At 40.5% G+C, this 22,428-nt stretch overlaps 1 protein-coding gene across 1 annotated transcript in view; it reads left to right on the forward strand.

Moving 5' to 3' along the window:
• The window catches only part of LOC125775367 (uncharacterized), a 915,975-nt gene that overhangs the window by 734,324 nt on the left and 159,223 nt on the right, over positions 1-22,428 (forward strand). The window lies entirely within an intron of this gene.

Genomic DNA, 22,428 nt, shown 5'->3' on the forward strand with positions numbered 1-22,428 from the left:
CTTAGGGGTATGGAAAATAGATAGTAGCCGATTCTCAGACCTACTGAATACGCATGTAAAATTTGGTAAAAATCGGTGAAGCCGTTTCAGAGGAGAACGGTAACTAACATTGTGACATGGAAATTTTATATCTAATACTAGCAGACCCCGCAAACGTTGTTTTCCCATGTATTTTATTTCCAGGAAACATTTTATTAGCTCAATAAAAATAACTATCTACTATAAGTGTTCGGGTATGTATTCATAATCCAAAGCGTTGTAAACAATAAAAGAATGCTTTATTTACGGTATAAAATAGTGTTTATTAACATAGAGAACATATTTTAAATTACAATTCTTGACCTATACATCAAAAATAATTATTCATATTTTTACTATCTGCACAAATGAGCATCCTCCCCCGACCTCAACACACACACCACATCGACTCAAACTTAAATCACTAACACGCAATCTTCACCACAGTACGCTTACAACCTACATTCTACACTACTTATGGGAGCACTAACCACCAACACCTACACATGGACACAAACACCAATCACACCATCCGATTCAGCACCAACGGGAACCAGGAAGGACCGATGAACAAATCAACTCCTCTCAGTTCGTTTGCGACATCAATAGCGATCGGTTCGACATTATTTCTGTGCGTTCCGCTTCCAATCAGCCAACATCCAGATCCTTACCGCAATAAAATTTATTTGATATTAATCTTTATTATTCTCAATAAGTATAATCAGTGCAAGACGTTTGGTTTTTATTGAAAATAAACGGCTGTTTGGTGTCTACCGATACTCACCCTCACGGATAAACTCCGTTTCATTTCTTTCCGCTACTTTATTTGTGGTACAAAAACCCAAAAGGTGAATGCATGAATTTACAAACAGTGCAGTGCAAAAAGATTAAAGCGAAGGGTTCGCGAACTCGTCAACGCCAGCAAAGGCAAAATGTGCAAATATTCTATAAAAAAAAATCAAAAGTGACTTGAAAAAGAAGTGAAATTTAATACAAAAATCAGTAACTCCAAAAACAACACAACAATTAAAACTTTACTAACAAAATGGGCGCGAAATAAAAAAAATGTGGTGGTTATGGTGCGATGCGCACGCGGTGGCTGTCAGCAGGAGAAGAGAACTGCTCGTATGATGCGTAGTCCTATATAGTAATAACCGCGGGCGTCCTCAAGCCTAACGGTTGACTATGTATTCCTTGTTTCGTTTTGTGTTGTATTCGTTTCAGCGTTGCTTGTAAGCCATGCGCAGCTGACTTGCTGACATGATGTTGCCATGTTGTATTAAACGTTGACATGTAATATTATAATATATTGTGGCTCGTCCCACAAGTACTCCCCTTCTTGGAGTACGTTATCAAAATTATTGATAATTTAGGAAAATGATTAAAAGTTCAGCGGAATCTAACGCGTCTCTTGGGTGACGGTGTAGATAAGTTGGAATCGGATTCAGATGGGCGGTATGATAGCGACGAAAATCGAGATGTCCCAGGTTCAGATAACTCTGGTGAAGTTAATGTAGTATGCGTAGTATTGTTGTCATCGTCGTTGTGCTGCTCATTCTCGTTGAGCTTATCGTCGGGAAGTACATAAACAGGCTTTAGTCGGTCGATCGAAACTGTAGTGTTTTCGCCTTTGACGTTTACGATAAAATATTTCTCATGCTTTGAAATGACTCGGTGAGGTCCTTCATAAGGTGAAGTGAATGAGTGGTGTGGAGCGTCGCGACGAATAAAAACATGTGAACATGTAGATAGTTCTTTGAAAATAAATGTTTTCCTCTGACCATGTCGGACGATGGGTTGTGGTGCAAGGTCTGCGAAGTAATTTCTCAAGCGTAATGCCAAATCGGATGGTGGCAAACCAGATCGTGGCGAAGGCGCTAGGAATTCACCTGGTAAACGAATTGGCTCTCCATAAACAAGATCGGCAGGAGTTGCGCCAAGATCTTCCTTCCAAGCGGCGCGAATTCCAAGGAGAACGATGGGTAGCATGTCGACCCATGAGCTGTTTTCGTGGCAACGAATGGCATCCTTCAAGTGACGGTGAAGGCGTTCCACCATTCCATTCGACTGCGGATGGAAAGTGGTGGTATTTATATGTTTACTGCCGAGGAGACGAGCGAGAGCGTTAAAGAGTTGGCTCTTAAACTGTGTTCCTTGGTCCGTTGTGATTTGTAATGGTACTCCGTAGCGGCATATCCATCCAGCAAAGAGTGTGCGGGCAACACATTCGGCGTCGATACTTTCAATGGGAAATGCCTCTGGAAACCTGGTGAAACGATCGATGATTGTCAAGCAGTAGCGATACCCTTTTGAAGGTATGTATGGACCAATGATGTCCACATGGATATGTTCGAAACGTCTTGTGTGGCTTGGAAAGTTTTGGATTGGTGATAAAACGTGGCGAGATACTTTATTTCGTTGGCAAGCTAGGCATGTTCGGGCCCACAAACGGCAGTCGCGGTTAATGCTGGGCCAAACGTATCGTTGCGTTAACAATTTGGCGGAAGCTCGTGCTCCGGGATGACTAATGCTGTGAAGAGCGTCGAATATTTTCTTCCTCAGTGCGATGGGAACGTACGGACGAATAATATCGGTCGAAACGTCGCAGTATATCGGTTTATTGCAGCCTGGAATGTTGACAGGTCGCAAGTTTAGTGAATCGTGTTGTTCCCTTTGTATTCTTTGCTGAAGTTCCTCGTCCTCAGCTTGTGCTTGTGCAAGTTCGTTTGAAGATACTGCCATTGAAATTTCTTCGATGCGAGAAAGAGCATCTGCGACGATGTTGTCTTTTCCGGCTATATGTTGGATATCGGTTGTAAACTGGCTGATGAAATCTAGGCGGTGGAATTGCCAGGGTGTCGCTCGATCGGGGTCCTGAGAAAAAGCATGTAGCAAGGGTTTGTGATCCGTGAATATCGTGATGTGTCGTGCTTCAAAAATATAACGAAATTTTCGTAAAGCTGCGTAGATAGCGTGAAGTTCACGGTCGTACGGACAGTGTTTTCTAAGAGCAGGTTGAAGCTTTTGGCTGAAGAAGGCCAATGGTTCCCAGTGTTGTCCTCGCCGTTGTTGGAGGACGGCGCCGATAGCATATTCTGAGGCATCAGTAAATATTGCCCAAGGGAGCGTTGTATCAGGGTATGCTAATATTGTTGCTTTACGTAGCTCTTCTTTGCACTGAACGAAGGCTGCATCTCCTTCTGGTGTCCAGGGGACCGGATGAGAACCTTTTATTGAAGTTCCTTGAATGTACTCGTGAAGGGGTGTCTGTAACTTAGCAGCGTTTTTAAGAAATTTACGATAAAAATTGATCATGCCAAGAAACTCACGCAGTTTTCGGATCGTTTTTGGTCGTGGAAAGTTAACTATCGCGTCTACTTTACCAGAAAGAGGTAGGATTCCTTTGGCCGAAATACGGTGTCCCAAAAAGTCCACTTTGGACTGACCAAAACGGCACTTAGCGGTGTTAATTACGACACCATACTTAGTGAGTCGTTCGAAAAGTAAGCGAAGATGACTGTGGTGTTGCGTAACATTCTTGGAAGCGATTAGGATTTCGTCTATGTATGGAAATAAGAAGTCGTCTAGTCCCCGTGTTACCTCGTCGATAAATCGTTGAAATGTTTGTGCGGCATTCCGAAGTCCGAACGTCATGAACGGAAATTCGAAAAGACCAAACGGTGTTATAATAGCAGTTTTGTCGACATCTTCTTTGGAAACAGGTATTTGATTAAAAGCGCGTACTAAATCAATTGTTGAAAATACTGTTTTGCCGGTTAGATTGGCAGTAAAGTCTTCGAGAACACGAACAGGATATCGGTCTGGCAATGTACGGGCGTTAAGTCGTCGATAATCTCCACAAGGTCGCCATTCGCCAGACTTCTTTGGAACCAGGTGGAGCGGAGATGACCAGGAGCTCTTCGAACGTTGAGCGATTCCTAGTTGTAACATTTTCTCGAACTCTGTCTTGGCAATTTTAAGTTTGTCGGGAACAAGTCTTCGAGCTTTGCAGGAAACTGGAGGGCCCGGTGTTGTAGATATGTGGTGATGCGTCGTATGTTTTGTTGGCTGACAGATTCCTTCGGGCTTTGTCAGGTTAGGAAACTCCTTTAGTGCATCTGCCCATATAGGATCGACGGGCAGTACTTTAATTTCCGAAATGATTTTTGATGGAGATAACTTACATGCGGCTTTTAGTCCAGTTATCGAGTCGATAAGGCAGCTATTCTTGAGGTCGGGTAAGATGCCGAAATGAGCTAAAAAATCTGCGCCAATAAGAGGTTTCGTTATGTCCGCTACCACGAAGCACCATGTAAAATTTCGTCTGAGGCCAAGGTTTAGTGTTAGAGTTATGCAACCATAGGTATTAATCGTAGACCCATTTGCTGCTGTGAGATTATAGTTGATTCGTTCGGACGGCCACGGTGCGAGAGATTTAGGAAAAGTGCAGAGATCGGCGCCTGTATCCACCAGGATTTGGATTTTGGTTGTGCGATCTGTTATGAAAAGGCGGTTTGATTCGCGTGAGGAGCCGTTAACCGCCACTAACGGTCCGACGGTAGGTTTCCCTGAAATGAGCACGGCGATTGGCAACGTTTTGCTTTATTGCCGAAATTTTGGTGGTACCAGCATGTGTCGTTGTTCAATGCTGGTGAAGATGTGCGCGAACGAAAGCGCTGGCGAGAGCGGGTACGAGATATGCTCTGCCGCTTAAAACTGGAAGCTAGCTCATTAATCGAAGCTTCGAGACGGGAAATGCGTGATTCGACTGTTGATGTTGTTGTTGATTCTTGGAGCGAATTAATTTCTGCTGGTAGTGCGATGTCGTGTATTTTGTCTGCCAGAGACGCGAGTTTCTCAAGATTCATGTCCGCTTGGGATGCAAGTATAGATTGCGTTGACATCGGAAGTCTGCTTAGCCACTTAGTTCGAAGAATGTTGTCCGGAACGGTGTTGTCGAGGCTTCTGAGATGGCGTAGAAATTGCGACGGTTTTCTATCACCCAAGGTCTCTCTATCGAGAAGCTGTTGTAGCCGTGCTTCTCGAGAGAGCGTAAGGCGTTCGATCAGTGTCCCTTTTAGGCGAGTGTAGGGCGTTTCTGTGGGAACGTTCAAAAGAAGATCTTCCACTTCTGCGGCGGCCTTGGCGTCAAGGTGTGAGGAAGCATAGTGGTATTGCGTAATTTCATCGAAAATTCCGGCGAGATGAAATTGTCCCTCGAGTTGGGCGAACCACAAGGCTGGTCGTTCGGAATTGAAGAGCGGACATCGTATAGAAACACGTTGGAGTGGCGTTATACTGTCTGCCACTTGCACGTTTGCGCTATCTGGCATAGCGATTTAGCGAAAAAATGATGAGTTGAAAAGTTGTATATGCTGCTCTCGAGGTTGTACTGATCAGCACTGCGGGAAAACTCCAGTTGTCCTCCAATCGGTCGTATGCGTGAGCAGCCACGTACGCAGATGAGCACAAAAACCACTACACAAAGTGCACTGTAGTCGAAAAGTGTTTGCGTACTTTTAATTAATAAACGAGATGCACTGTAGCCGAAATAGTTAACGAATTTTAAAAATACAATATATTAATGAATCGCGGTATAACTATCGATCACGTCAGGCTATCAATCACGTCGGGGTCACCAGTTGTGGTGGTTATGGTGCGATGCGCACGCGGTGGCTGTCAGCAGGAGAAGAGAACTGCTCGTATGATGCGTAGTCCTATATAGTAATAACCGCGGGCGTCCTCAAGCCTAACGGTTGACTATGTATTCCTTGTTTCGTTTTGTGTTGTATTCGTTTCAGCGTTGCTTGTAAGCCATGCGCAGCTGACTTGCTGACATGATGTTGCCATGTTGTATTAAACGTTGACATGTAATATTATAATATATTGTGGCTCGTCCCACAAAAAATCAAAAATCTAAAATCATTTAAATTAATAACCAAAAAGAACCACCAACACTGAAACAGCGAAGAAGAAGCAGCTCAACAACAGGAGGAACAGCGGAAGCGCACACGCACCTAATTTTCTTACAAACATAACTCCCCCAAATCCCCTGAGGGAACTTAAAGTGGAACGGTCAACAGCATAGAACTGATAGCTGCTAAATCCGTTTAATAAAAACGGTTAGTGAAAGCTCGGCGGTAAAATCAAGTACCGGTATAAACGCAATACGATACGGTTCATAATATATATATATATGTATATCCCAATATACATACATATATAGTATATACTATATATAACCAAATAAATTATTATTCCTTGCCTTTAAAACTTAACTTCGTGTACATAAATACACAAAATCCACAAAACAATAAAAAAATATATTTATTCAAGTATTTACTTGCTAAGTATTGTGGCAATACCGCTTCGGCTTAGTAACTGTGAGAGGGATACTTGCAAATGCTATACCGCTTCAGATTATTCAGACGTGAGAGGGATAATTGCAACTTATACGGACCGCCGCTTCAGCTTAAGAGGTATTGCTTCCAAAAAAGTAAGCAAAGGCAGAAGGAAGAATAAAACATAAAAAGAACAAATACAAACATACTTATATACATATCCGCAAAAGGATTATACATACCTAACCAAAATTTGATATATACACATTTATAAATATACTAGCTGACCCGGCGAACTTCGCCCCGCCCAATTTTTATTTTTTTTTTTTTTGGAAGTCATAGACTCGTATAACTTTACCACAAATAATATAAACTTCAAACAACGCATTTTCATTTAATGTTTTTAATGTTTGTAGCGCCATCTGCTGTAACATACCGCACTCAATACCGCTGTTAGCGCCACCAACTGGTGGATAGCTCTTTGCTAATAATAAACAAATAATTTGCAGTGTTAAAAATTTCATTAAAATCGGTTCAGTAGTTTAGGAGTCCATCGCAAACAAACAACGTGACACGTGATTTTTATATATTAAGATATGTACATTAGCGCTTTTAGCGCATATTTCTAATCGCGAAGTATTGTATACTTATATTGCCGTAAATTTTCAAATGATTGTATGCCTAAACAACTTAGGATACAGGTAAACAAGACAAATTGAGAAAGAACAAGCATAATTGCACATATTATATGCACATAGCATCCACACGTACATACATATGTACAAAGGCATACAATTAAACCGTAAAAACAAAAAAACGCAAGTAAATACAAACGCGAGCAATAAAAGCGGTAAAGGCATTCTAAAATTCTTTTTTCGAAATCACAGCTCTTATTTACATATTGAAAAGAGCTTTCGGTTACATATATGTATATTTAAATAACCCAATTTTTCGGAAATAATAACTCTTATTTATTGAAAAGATTTGAAAAATCTCAAGCTTTTTTGAGATTAATTAATTATTTGGGAATGCGTGAACTAAAATAAAATGAAATTGCCTGTGCCGATTAAATAAAATTGCGACCGCTCGCGAATGTTCTTCTTACACAATTGAATTCTTTATTCCAGGAATTTTATGACTTAGCCTTAACCTAACGGCTTAAACTAACGGGACGCCTAAGTATGTATTTACAAAAAAGGGGTAAGTAGAATTCATTTCGTTACAGTATGGTGAGTATATAAAGCAGTATTATTAGGGTGAGTACTTTATATAAAAATAAACTTTAACATTTTAATTCAAATATTTAATATAAAATTAGTTTAGTATTATGTTTAAAAATGGTATTTATGTTTAAAGGGTGTCGCTTGGCCGCCCTGGCAGGATCATGATCCTTCAACGTTGATTGGTAGCAGGGACAGCTTGATTGTGCCTGCTTTCATGGCCACGTCTGCCACTCGCACCTTGCCGTCTTGCCCTTCTACGGTTGCGGCGACTCGTCCTAGTACCCACCGCTGCGTTGGAGTGTTGTCTTCGTGTACGAGGACGAGGTCGCCGGCCTGCAGATTCCGCTCCGGATGTAGCCATTTGTTGCGCTCCTGAAGGCTCGTGAGATACGTTTTGGACCACTGCTGCCAAAACTGTTGCTTGAGAGAGCAAACAAGTTGCCATCTCTCGTAACAACGAATTATGTCCGCTGGCACTTGTGCTGGTGGCAGTGCTCGTAGAGAGCAACCGGTCAGCAGGTGTGCTGGCGTTAGAGCTTCTCCATCGTTGGCGTCCTGGCTCAACGGTGCGAGTGGACGCGAGTTGAGAACGGTGGAAGCCGCGGCGGCTAATACTGTTGACAGCTCTTCTGCGGTGAGAAGAGCGTTGCCGAGTGCGCGAACTACCAGGTGTTTGGCGGATTTCACCGCGGCCTCCCATAATCCGCCGAAGTGCGGCGCCCTGGGTGGTATAAAGGTGAAGCTGAATCCTTCTTCTGCGGTAAATCCCTTCACTTCCGTTGACTGAGCTAGAAATGCCAAAAATCTACGCCACTTATAAGGAAGGGTCGTAGCGCTCGAAGTCTTTCTGATGGCAAGTTTCCCATTATTTGGGTTTTCAGCTTCGGCTTGTAATGAAAGCAGTGTGTGCAGCTTCTTACGGTTCTACTGCATACTTCTCTTGCATGTATCAGCCATATGCGTTCTCGAAGAAGCGCAACCAGCGCTTTTGCTCCAGCATGGTGATTTCGAAAGTGCAGGAACCGTAAGTAAGTCGTAACGAAGTGCGAATTTTTATATAGCAATAGTGGAAATTTGGCAACGTATGGTAGAGGTGCATTTAAAAGGCGACCTCCTACTCGGAATAATTTGAATGACAGCGACATATCCGAGTACTCATGCAAGAACGGATTTAGTTTTTGCAAGTTTGCCGGTAGCGTGGTGCCCTTAGTCAGTTTGCGACCACACGAAGCAATTTTCTACGAGAAGAAAATTTTTCAATGAGGTCCAATATTGGATTTTTCTCAGTGGTCGAAATTAATGTAAATGCATTTTTCTTCTTCTCTAATGCTTCGTCTTCTGGCGAGAGCTGGAAGTGGGTGTTAATTTGCCATATTGCAGGGTCTTCTAGGAGGAACTGTGGACCGCCAAACCATATCGAATTATTTAATTCGTCCACGTTACAACCCCGAAACACTTGATCCGCAGGATTTTGTTTTGTTGGCACATGCCGCCAATGCACTTTGTCAGTCAACTCTTGAATTTCGGACACTCTATTTGCGACGAAGGTTTGTAATGAGGAAGGATATGTTTTTATCCAATGTAAAACAATTTCAGAGTCTGTCCAAAATGTATTTTTTTCGAAATGTCGATTCAACATAGGCGCAACTCTTGACCATAATTTTGAAAGAAGATGTGCTGCCGAGAGCTCAAGACGCGGAAGAGATTTGGTCTTCAGCGGAGCCACTCTAGACTTTGCAGTAAGCAGCATACATTTAATACCACTAGCAGTTTGGCTTCGTATATATATGCAGCATCCGTACGCTCTTATTGAAGCGTCGGAGAAGCCATGTATTTGGCAGATGGCACTCGACTCTACGTTCACATAACGAAGAATGCTAATTGTTGAAAGCTGCATTAGGTTGGCTTTGAAATTCTGCCAGCTAGTGTCGAGTTGTCATCCCAATCTAGTTTTTGGATCCAAATCTCTTGTAATAAGATTTTTGCTTTGGTAACTAGTGGGGCTAGTAATCAAAGAGGATATGTTTCGTTTAGTGGCTCGCAGATCATTAAAATTTTCACCTAAAACAAATCGGAACAAATCCTCTTTCGGCAACCAATGGATTCCTAACGTTTTAGTGGAACTTTTGTCATTGAAGCTTAACGTCTTTTCAGAGCAGATACTGTCGAAAAATTTAGGGTGGTTCGAAAACCATTTCGTTAAGGTAAATCCGGCCGAGTTTAATATTTTAATTACCTCACTTCTCAAAAGATCTAGAGACTCGAAATTTTCGGATCCTGTTAATAAATCATCAACATAAAAGTCTCTTTTAATGGCCAATGAACCGAGTGGATATTTGATTGTATTGGCAAACACCGTGTTGCGAGAAATGGAGCAGGCGCAGTGCCGTAAGTTACGGTGTTAAGACGAAAAATTTGTATTTGCTCTGAAGGATGCTCTCTCCACACAATAAGTTGACAATTTCTGTCTTCTTCATGCATAATTATTTGGCGATACATTTTAGTAATGTATAACTCTTTTTGGATGGTTGGACCTACCATCAAAAGTTCATTCAATTCTATTTGAGTTGAAGATCGACTCGAAGCATCAAAGACAACAACGTTGGTTGTTGTGCTCTCGGGCCTTAACACGCATTGATGCGGAATGAAGTAGTGTGGCTCACTCGGGATCTTATTGTTTGTTGGGCTCATGTGACCCAGTGCTTTATATTCATTCATGAAGTCCAGATACATTCTACGAAGTTCTGGATTTTTCAATGTTTTCCTCTCCAGGGCCTGAAACCGCCGAACTGCGGTTTCATAGGAGTGACCGAGTAACTTACGGTCAGATTTAAAGGGCATTCTGACTTGAAGCCTTCCTGAAGGCAATACTTCAGTTGTGTTAACGAAAAATTGTTCACACTCCTTTTGTTCTGGTGTGAACTTGTTGCCATTTGTTTCTGAAGGAAGTTCCTTCAGAGCCCAGAATTTTTGCACTACTGAATCTATAGACGTTAAGTCGTCTTCAGTTTGGCATAATGTGCTAGTTGCTTCGGGAGGAGGACTAAGATTGCTGACATATTTGCCAGACACAATCCATCCCAAAAGAGTTTTCTGTGGCGTTGGTAGGGCCAATTTTAATTTGGCCAACCGCTAACAGATCGAAAAAGGTTTCTGCACCCAATAAGATGTCAATCTTTTGGGATGTGTGGAATTCTGGATCCGCCAATTCAATATTGCGCGCAATTTTCCAACCATTAACATTAATGGTATGGTCTGGATGATTAGCCGAAATACATCGCATAATCCAGAATTCCGCCGAAAATTCATAATTATTAACCCGCGACTTAATAAACGCGCTTAATGTGACCCCGACTTTCATATTGGAATTTCCAATTCCTATAATATTTAAGGCCCTGTTTTGGCGACGAATCCGCAGCTTTTGGGCCAAATCTTCTGTCATAAAATTGACTTGTGATCCTGAGTCCAGTAAGGCTCTTGCAGGTAGGTACTCTCCACAACTGGTCTTCACCAGAACAACTGCTGTTGTCAACATTACCCGATCCGGCATACTCGATGCATTGCATGTGTAGTTGTTGTTGGTTGCGGATGAGATTCTGCAGCAAAGGAGACGGGATACTGGTGAAGTAACGTATGATGGGATCGATTGCACACACGACATCGATCCGCTCTGCACTTGGAAACCGTATGTTCCTTACGCAAACAATTTATGCATAAGGGCACCAATTTGACATACTCAAATCTCTGTTGCACAGAGAGAGTTTTAAAAGTGGGGCAAGCAGATATGTAGTGGTCCTTTGATGTACACTGCTGGCAAAGAGGCTGCTTTGTATTTGCAGCCACTAACGACGATTTGGTCCTGTCCGATTTGGTCCCTGTCATGTGACTCGTGCTGATTACAGCTTCGGGCTTCGTTCTCGAACGTGACGCACCTTCTGCTGATAATTGCTAAAATCTTCTATTCAGGGTGGCTTCACAGTCTGGTAGCTTGTCGTAATCCAGCTATTTTTCCCACTTTGATCGGGTGGCCGAGTCCACTTTTGTCATGACCATGTGTATGATAATCGCATTTGTAATTTGTTTCTCATCGCCCAGCGATAACAATGAGTCATACACAGCCGACACTTCATCGATCATCGCTCGCAATGAGGGTGCCGATGGCTTTCGGATAGTTGGCAACTCAAAAAGTTTCGAAATTGTGTTGAAAAATATCAAACATTTATTATCGTAAACTTTTTTGAGGCTTGCCAACGCCTTTGGATAATTTTCATCGGACATTTGAAACGCTTTTACCGTACCCAGAGCCTCTCCAGATAGACAATTAACCAGATGGTTAAATTTTTCAATATCTGGGATATTTGGATCATTGTGAACCAGACTCTCAAACAAACTCATACAATTTTTAAATTCGGAATACTCTCCCTTGAATTTCGCCAAATTCATTTTTGGGAGCCTTGAGCTGTGAGATGTTACGAAAGATGTGTCCGCAATAGACGTTCTACTTTTTGCTAAAATTGTTTTAATTATAGATTTTGTTTCTACAATTATGTCCTCTAAATCCCCTCGGGACATGTCGTCTTCATCAATCTCTTCAATTTTAGATTGACACTTCATCAACTTTTCACTGTGTGAGTTTAATATGTCGAGACGACATTCCAACTCAATTAGATCTAACGACATGGTTTTTTCCAGAAGGCCCGTCTTTATACGCAAAATGCTACTTTTCGCCACCATCCTTTAACGCTTTAATGATTTTAAATCGATCAACTCCTTACTTGGAGAGAGGTTGGCGATAGCTGGCTTTGGCTTGCTCATTTTTGTTTGTTCAAATTAAAATTTCGAAAACGAACGATAAAGGTTGGCAACAAATATAATAGGAATCGAATACGAAAACGAAAAAAAATATCGATTTCCAATTATACATCGGTTACGATAATATTCGTAATGAGCACAATGTTTTTTGAAAACGAGAAATTGAAAACTGTGTGAATCCACTTACCGAATAGTAATTTTTTCTTTTGCTTTTGCAAATTATTAAAAAATCGCACATTAATGTTTAATATATGTATGTAGATATGTATACTCTAAATGTTTAAGTGACGCGATCATAGACGCTATCACGAGTCCCTCTATCCCTTTTTCTTTCACGTCAATATATAATGTGTACGTATGTATATCCTACGTGTCCAAATATTATATATGTATGTATTTTGTATATGTATAAGCATATAAAAGTGTAAAAAGGGAGAGTCAAACACTGAAAGGGTGCAAATGTTAATTGTTATTATTTATTTTCCTTGTTTGCACTACTTTCAATGATTCGCACTCGTTACCTGTTGTAAATGCGTAGGCGTTTTGCCTGCGTTCACTTCCCTGGTGCAGCGGAGGCAACGGCAGCTCATTCCCACGAAGTAAATAGGTGTTGACGCAGCAGAGATGTTGTTGGAAGCAGCGATGTTATAAGCGGCAGCGATGTTGTAAGCGGAAGAAATGTTGTAAGCGGCAGCAATGTTATTAGCGGCAGCGATGTTGTTAGCGGCAGCGATGTTGTCAACGGCAAACGATGTTATTAGCGGCAGCGATGCTTTTGGTGGCAGAGGTAGAAACAGTACGATGTAGTACAGTACTTTGTAGAAAACGGCAAACTTATGTACAAAAACGACAAACGATTTTTTTTTAAACGGATGTTCAATAAATACTTTTATACCGGCACTTCACTTTGTATCAAAACGGGGAAGTGATTTTGGTTTGTACACTACGGCAGATTTTACGGAATTTTTTAACAGATGTTTAATAATTACTTCAATACCGGCACTTCACTTTTAATCGGTACTTTAAGTTAACGGCACTAAAGAACGGGTTTTTTCTTTTTGGGTTTGTAATTTGAAAACAGTAATAAATTTTTAATTTTAACTTTTTACAGAACTTTTATGTGAATATAAATTTCACCACTTTTGCCAAAATACAAATTGAAATACTTATGTGCCCTTATTTTTGCACTCCACTGTACTCACCACCCGTTTTGAACTTGACGTACGTATATGTATGTATGTAGATTTGTACATACATACATACGTGGTTTCTTTACCGCACTTATTTCGAAAATTCTTTCGCACTTAGTTATACATACTTATGTGTATGTGCATATATTTTGCGTGTATGTACCGGTAAGTATTGATATATGTACATATGTACGAATCTGTGCATTTGCCGAATGGAATTTTCCGCACTCCACTTCACTTATTTCTTTCTTTTTAAATTTTTAAATGTTCATACATATGTATGCTGGATATTCTTTTTATCCCACTATCACTGCTTATGTACATGTACGTACATATGTACGTTATTTTTTATACACTCTGTGAATCTTTTCACTTTCACAGTAATAATTTGTAAATTTAAGCACATTTGGAACACTTTTTATTTTAAGTTACTTTTTTATTTTAAGTTACGTTTGTATGTTTTTCACTTTTATTTAGCCGACGACAACCGACAATCGCGAAACGAAACGCGCGCGCACAGGCAATTAAATGCAAGCAATTGAAACCGAAAATTGTATATGTATACGGATATATGATATCCACGAAAATTGTTTTAAAAATGTTATTTATTAAACTTTAAACTTTTTTTTTTGTTAAACTTTTATCACGCACTATTGTCCCTGCTCGGGCGCCATGAAAAATCTCAAGCTTTTTTGAGATGAGTTAATTATTTGGGAATGCGTGAACTAAAATAAAATGAAATTGCCTGTGCCGATTAAATAAAATTGCGACCGCTCGCGAATGTTCTTCTTACACAATTGAATTCTTTATTCCAGGAATTTTATGACTTAGCCTAAACCTTAACCTAACGGCCTAAACTAACGAGAAGCGTAAGTATGTATTTACAAAAAAGGGGTAAGTAGAATTCATTTCGTTACAGTATGGTGAGTATATAAAACAGTATTATTAGGGTGAGTACTTTATATAAAAATAAACTTTAACATTTTAATTCAAATATTTAATATAAAATTAGTTCATATGGGGTATTCCATACCAAATCGACCACTTTCGAACCCGACCCCTTTAGATTTTGCTGAAACTTATCCATCCTTTTCTACCCTTTGAAAAACATTTTTGAGAATTTTTTCAAAATTTTTTGTTCAACTTCAAAAAAGTTATGAATTTTTCAAAAAAATGGCTTTTTTATTTTCAAATAGTATAACTTTTGTAGAAATTGACCTTTGGGGACCATTTTTTTTAATTTTTGTTTTTGAATGAACTTTTCAAAAAATTACACGAAAAATTTCAGGGTAGAAAGGGATGGATAAGTTTCAGGAAAATCTAAATAGGTCGGGTTCCAAAGAATTCACACTTTACTTTTTTGTGTGTATGTTTAAAGGGTGTCGCTTGGCGCAACAAGAGTTTTATGTACCACATTTTCCTATTATAATAAAATATACATATAAATTTTCATTTGGTATGGAATACCCCATATACATTAGTTTAGTATTATGTTTAAAAATGGTATTTATGTTTAAAGGGCGTCGCTTGGCACAACAAGAGTTTTATGTACCACATTTTTCTATTATAATAAAATACACATATAAATTTTTTGAATGAGCACAGATTCAAAAGAATCTAAAGCAGAATTTTTAAGAATTCTAAAAATTATTACTGATGACAAAAGTCCATGTACACCTGCAGAAGTTACACGCTTGAAGCAAGGTGCTACAAAGCAAAAAAGGGGAAAGACATTTCATATTTAAATTCATTTCTGACAGTGTCAGCTTAATTAAATACTGCACTGGATTTGCATCTTCACCGATTCAGAGTTTTTCTGAAATTAAAAATAAATCTATTGACAATTTTTGGACACACCTCCAAGCTGCATACGACGATACGACGCAATATTCGAAACCGCTGATTCAGATCTACCTGAAAATTTCAAACCATCGGCTTACGTCAAATACGAAAACTGCTTAAGCCATACCGGACCGAAGACACAAAAGCAATGATATCGGATCAATTAAAACTTATTAAGTCAATTGCATCTACTCCCCACAGTAAAGTAGAGTTACCACAATTGTAAGCCCAAGAGGCAAGTTCAGGCATTCATCTCAAAGTGCCCGCGTGTGATACGGAAATATTTCATGGAGGTTATGAAGAATGGCCGTCCTTCCGGGACATGTTTACAGCCGTGTACATAAACCATCCAAAATTATCACAAGCGCAAAAATTGTATCATCTCCGATACAAAACTAAAGGTCAAGCAGGCGTAATAGTCAAGCAGTTCGCATTGAATGACGATAATTTCAATTTTGCTTGGGAAAATGAAAATGAGAGAATATTAGTTCACAAGCAAGTAACGATACTTATGAACTTGCCTAAAATTCAAAGAGAAACAGTGAACAACTCATCAAACTAGAATCCACTTTTTCAAATTGTTTGTCGATGCTGTCGACACAAAATATTCCCACACACAATTGGGATCCTATTCTGGTAAACATATTTACCGCCGCATTACCAGAAAAATCGTTACTTTTGTGGGAGCAATCGCTCTCATCAAGAAGAAAATGCCCAACGTGGCAGCAGATGAAAGATTTCTTAGCTACCCAATACCAAATTGCGGAAAGGGTCAGAACTAAAAACGTTCAACAAGACCTAAATCGAAGCTTCAATAGACCCTAAGCCGGAAGCAACAATCATTTGAACAGAAGTTTTTTCAAAACACAATCGTTCACATCTGAACAAAATAAATACACGTCATGCGAACTATGTACTGGAGGGAATAAGCTAAAAGCATGCCAGAAATTTAAAAAATTAAATGTCAATGAAAGGAACAACTTTGTCAGGTCAAAAAGACTCTGTACAAACTGCTTGTCCCACTCACACCATCTTAATACTTGCGAAAGCAAATTCAATTGCGTATATTGCCACAAAAGGCATCATTCTATGTTACACTTCAATAACTTTCCCAACAAAGTAGCGCTTTTTCAAAAAAAGTCACGGGTTTAGTTGCAACAGCAACTCCCGAAACAAAAACTCCAGAAATTTGCCAAGAGGCACCATGCTGTTTAAAGGTATTAATAACTCAAACGCTACACAGCGAAAATCATAGTAGAATAATACTACCCACAGCAGTTGTCTCCATCGAACATCGAGGAGAACTGTTCAAACTAAGAGCCCTAACAGACCAAGGATCACAATCATTCATAGCGTCTAGGGCACAAAATAGGATACAACTACCAACAAAACATGCCAACTATGAAATTACGGGAATGGGCGGACGAGTAGAACAAAACTTAAATAAAATCTGCCCTATTACCCTAATTTCCCCTCAAGCGGATAAGCGTGTTCAAGCAGAAGCCATAGTCTTACCGCAACTTACCAACATGCTTCCAAGCTATCATGTAGATAGCAAACATTGGCATAAGGTTACACACCTAAAATTAGCAGATCCCAACTGCAACACCCCCGCTCAAATTGGCCTTCTATTAGGCAGCGATCTTATATCGCAAATTATACTAGAAGGTGTTGAGAAAATTCCAAAACCACTACTGGCGCAAAATACCATTTTCGGATGGGTCCTATGTGGACTAGTTGCGGAACCAGTCACAGCAATGTCAACTCAAGTTGAGGAAATCTCAAACGAGTACCTCAATTCACAATTGAGAAAATTTTGGAAGTTAAAAGAACTCCCCCCCATTTCAATTACAACACCAGAAGATCAGTATTGTGAATACTTTTACAAAGCCACAACTACTCGATCAGATTATGGTCGGTATGTCGTACGACTACCACTAAAACAACAATTTCCAGACACACTCGCCTTAGGTCACTCTCGCACCTCTGCAATACAGCAGTTTCTAAGTATGGAAACCTACTTAGAAAAGCTGAGCTTAAACAAGATTGTGGTGGTGTCTTAGAAGAGTACCTCCATTTACACCACATGGAGGAAGTAAGTCCATGCGAAAAAATCATAAAAAATAAATATTACTCACTACTTGCCACATCATGCAGTAATAAAGCCTGACAAAAAAACCACAAAGGTTAGAGTTGTCTTCAATGCATGAAGATCCACTAGTTCGGGGAATTCCCTAAATGATATTCTGAAAGTACAGTGCTTAAAGTACAACAAAAACACTAGGCATTCAATGGAATGCGATATCTCACAAATTTTTATATACTACAGAGTCAATATCCGCCATAACAAAGAGACAAATTTTATTTTATGTGGCGAAACTTTTCGATCCCGCAGGATGGTTTCGCCAATTATGATACAAGCGAAAATCCTGATCCAAGAATTATGGCTAAACGGAACCGACTGGGACGAACAACTGAAGCCTCTTCCCTTAGAAAAGTGGTCCCAGTTTGCTAATAACCTAAACGACATTTCGCAGATACAAATTCAACGGTGGGTAAACAATTCACCCGAATATAAAGTGGAACTACACGGCTTCTGCAACGCCTGTGAAAAGGCATATTGTGCCACTATCTATGTGCGCACACAAAGCGATATTGCAACTACAGGCCACCTCCTGGCGGCAAAAGCAAAAGTTGTACCTCTAAAAGCGATAACTCTACCACGACTTGAACTCTGTGGCGCTCTGCTACTAGAAAAGCTAGTTTCCATGGTACAGACTCACTTGAACATGGTAAAATACAAGTTATATCTGTGGTCTGCTTGGTTGGAAAAACCTCCACATGCTTGGAAAACATATATTTCTAACAGAACGTCTCAAATACTTGACCTAGTAGGAACAGCCACTTGGTGACACGTAGCCAGTGCTGACAAACCTGCTGATCTAGGTACAAGAGGATGCAAGCCCCTGCATCTCGCTCCCTCCACCCTCCGGTAGAATGGGCCCCAATGGTTAACAGAATCTCCTGATTCTTGGCCACAATCGCCCATGCCCCACATAATTGCCCCAGAAAGTCGAAAAATCGACACTTATCATAGAACGATGGATGATACTGACATCCTTGACGATTCTCATCGTTCCCCCGAGCACTCAGAGTAGTCGCCTATATACTCAGATTTAGAGCGACTCAAGCATAAAGTTAAAGGGGCAACCTATCCCCAATGCAATACTTGGACGCACCAAGACTTGCAAAAGGCAAAGGTCGCCCTTATCGCATCAACCCAAACGCGCTACTTCAGCTACTTCAGATAGTAATCTGTTTCACGACAAAAGCAGTACACCTTGAGCTATGTCGAATTTGACGACGGAGGCTTTTCTTGTGGTGTTTGCTCATTTCGTCGGACGACGTGGTTTCCATCAAAAGTCATGAGCGAAAATGGTAAAACTTTTATCGGAGCCCAAATAGCTACCGAAAGACAGTTTGTGGACTTCACAAAACAAATCTCATCTGACATTGTCCAAAAATACGCTCCACAAGGTATCAATTGGCAGTTTATCCGCCCAAACACCCCTCACATGGGTGGCTTATGGGAATCAGCTGTAAAAAGCTTCAAATCTCATTTTAGAAAGATAGCTAGCAATCACAAATTTAATTATGAAGAGTTAACGACACTCTTAACTAGAACTGAAGCCGTTCTTAACTCACGGCCTCTTACTGCACTCTCGCAAGATCCCTCAGACTTTACTGCCCTCACGCCAGGGCATTTTCTTAAAGGAGTGCCCATTCTGGCCACACCTGAGCCAGGCGTGGAGTCGCTTTCCTTATTAAACTGTTGGGAAAGAATGGTGGCTTGACCGCATAGAGAAGCTCTACTACGGCTCCGACGGTTATCTTCGCGTAATCGATCTCCGTACACAAACAGGAACGCTAACCAGGCCGCTCGTTAAGCTATGTTTTTGCCAACGGCTGATAAAACCGAAAAGTAAACCGAAAATATCGTAATTGTAATTAATAGACAAAGAGACAAAATAAATAATAGCAGTAATAAACACCAACAAAACAAAAGACAAAAACAAAACAAGGTCGATTCATATGGCGACTCACCCGTGCCACCTTACGTGGCACCACCGGCCTTATGATTATATACACATACATATATGATAATTAAAAATGCTATTGCTTAACAAATCAATATGCATGCCGAAATGCTAATTGAATCTACGCCCACTGTGCGTTCCGCCGGCACGATTCCGCGCCCTAGAGCTACCCCAGTAGCAGCGCCGCGAGCAACCATCGCTGCCGCACCTCCCCGAGAAATTCCATTGGCTCCGCGCAGTGACCCGCAAGCAGTAGCTCCGGAGCAGCCACAGCGTCAATGCGCGCTGTGTCGCCGACGACATCGGTTGCCACATTGTGGCATCTTCAAGGGAATGACCCCTCAACAACGTCAGCAGGTCGTTCAGGCACATGGCCATTGCCTAAATTGTGTGGCGCAGGAGTGCGCAACGGGCTATCAGTGCCAGATATGCATGCGGCACCACCATACTCTGCTACACCGCACCGCCGTACTCGATAGCGGGCGTCATGATGCTCCTCGCAGCCGTAATGCCATCAGAAGACCCAAGCGATCGCAACCGCGCAGGCCGGCATACCCTACGGAGAACTCACGTTCCTGGCGTCACCGCAATCCCACACCGAACTGGAGGCGCCAGCCTAGGCCGCAAGCGCGCCGTCCAACAGGTCTCAGCAACGTGGTAGCCACGTTACAACGGCTTCAGAGGCTACTAGGCTAGATACTCGCCTAGGGGGGGCAGGTTGTACAAATAAGCATCCTCCCTCGACCTCAACACACATACCACATCGACTCAAACTTAAATCACTAACACGCAATCTTCACCAAAGTACGCTTACAACCCCGGGCGCAACGTCTTGGGGGCGGCAAAACGATCTTAGTTGTTTTTTAATATGCAGAAAAATACTTAAAAATTGTTTTTACAAAATTTATTATAAAAGATAAAGAGTTGTACACTCACAATATAATAATCTGAATAACAATGAAAAATATTAATTTTTACTCGAATACTCTTCCGTCTTTGAATTTGTCTTATATCTTTTGGCTTATTTGGGCAAACTGTGAGAGTGACACATTGCGACGTAGGAGTAACAAAAAAATCATTATCTTTATTTTTACTCTGTCGTCGCGACGTGTCACTCTCACAGTTACCCTATGCTTTGAATGTGACAGCTTTTATTTCTCCAAATTTTCAAAAATGGTATTTAAAAACTCCAATTCGGGCAAAAATTCCTGCAAATTGTGTCAAAATCTCCTACAGCGCGGTTTCCTACAACGCGTTTTCGTTCCACTTCATCACCTTCTCCATCGACTCCGTCATCACCAGCTCCTTCTACAGGTACTGAATCTGAATCAAACCCCAATGCATATGTTTCAGAGCCTGCAAAATCCCTACGATTTGATGGTTATAATCATTGGCCGGAATGGGGAACAAGAATCAGATGTAGGCTGTGCAGCAGTGGGTTTCCAAGCTCTAAATGCAGCAAATGCAATGTGCACTTGTGCTCCAATCCTCAAAAGAATTGTTTTGTATCCTACCATACATAGATTGAAATAAACGGCATTTGAAAAAAAATCAACTTGTGTTTAAATTTAGTATATACATATTTACCACTATTGCCCAATGTTGCATATACGCAACATCCTGTAGCTCTTGAACTAGGACATTGAAATTTTTGTCAGTTGATATTGCGGTCAGCTCTATCTTTTATGTATACTCACAAAAATTTGAGCCACGCCCATTTTAATTCGGTCATGAAAGGGTTAACATATTTGCAAATGTATTTGATATTCTTCACAGAACGGCATGACTAAACATTTATATGAGTAATATGGTACCACCCAACGAATGTCAATATCGATGACTGCGTTACTGATAGTTTAAATGAACGATTGTCCGCCATCTTCAGTACTTCCTCGGTGATATATTGGATATCCGTCGGTATTTGTTATCGTATCATTAGTGAAATCTGTAGGAAAATTTTTAGTACATTTTCCATCTGCCATGCAAGGCGATGAATGATGAAGAGTACCGCATGGACTATGGATCATGTTTGCTGTAACAATATCAAACATCACTTGGTAAGTAGACGGATCTAGAGTTTCCACAGAAATAATCCTCGCCACTCAACTGAGTACAGCCAACAATGTGTGGGACCGAATACATGTAATGTAGTAATGAAGCTTATTATAGACTTCAACTTTCGTCTGAATATACGTGCTGTAATGTCAAGACTATGCATTGCATTTTGGCCAGGCAATAGCAAAAATGTAATCTCTAGCCATTTTGGATTACATGTGAACGTGATAAATAAATACGGTCGTCCATATTTGCGCATGTAAGTCATAGCATCCTGTATATGTTCTCGCATATGGTAAAATGACAGAGTTACCAATTCCGGCGACGTCGTCGTTGATGTAAGTAGCGTCTCGTTAGTAAATGTACTTTTTCTCACGCATCTTGAGTTGATTATATCGGCCGCCCCGGATCATTAATCGGTACGCATAATAATTTTTCGAGCTAATGTTCTTGTTTGTTTCAGCTCCTGTAATAATATATTTATGAATATTAATTTAAATTAATTACGTTCAATAATCTGATTAATTATTAATGCAGAAGCTGTGAAAATGTTGTTACATCATACGTATTTAAGTATGCACTCTGCAAGACGGGTAACTGTTAGGAAACGTGTAAGCGACTTATTATTGTTCACTTTTGCATACGTTAAAATATTTGTGACTTTTGTTCAGAGAGTGGGAAAAAAAGTAATACGTCGCCTTTTGATGTTCAATGGTTTTCTCACTTTAACCAATTGCAAATATCGCATGCTGCATTGTTCTAACAGTATACATACATTTGTTATCAACTCTCTTTACAGTCTGTTACGGGTAACAAATACTTTTATTAGCGCATAGCTTACCTATGTGTT

The sequence above is a fragment of the Bactrocera dorsalis genome, chromosome 1, assembly GCF_023373825.1.
Source record: "Bactrocera dorsalis isolate Fly_Bdor chromosome 1, ASM2337382v1, whole genome shotgun sequence".
NCBI classification, from domain to species: Eukaryota; Metazoa; Arthropoda; class Insecta; order Diptera; family Tephritidae; genus Bactrocera; species Bactrocera dorsalis.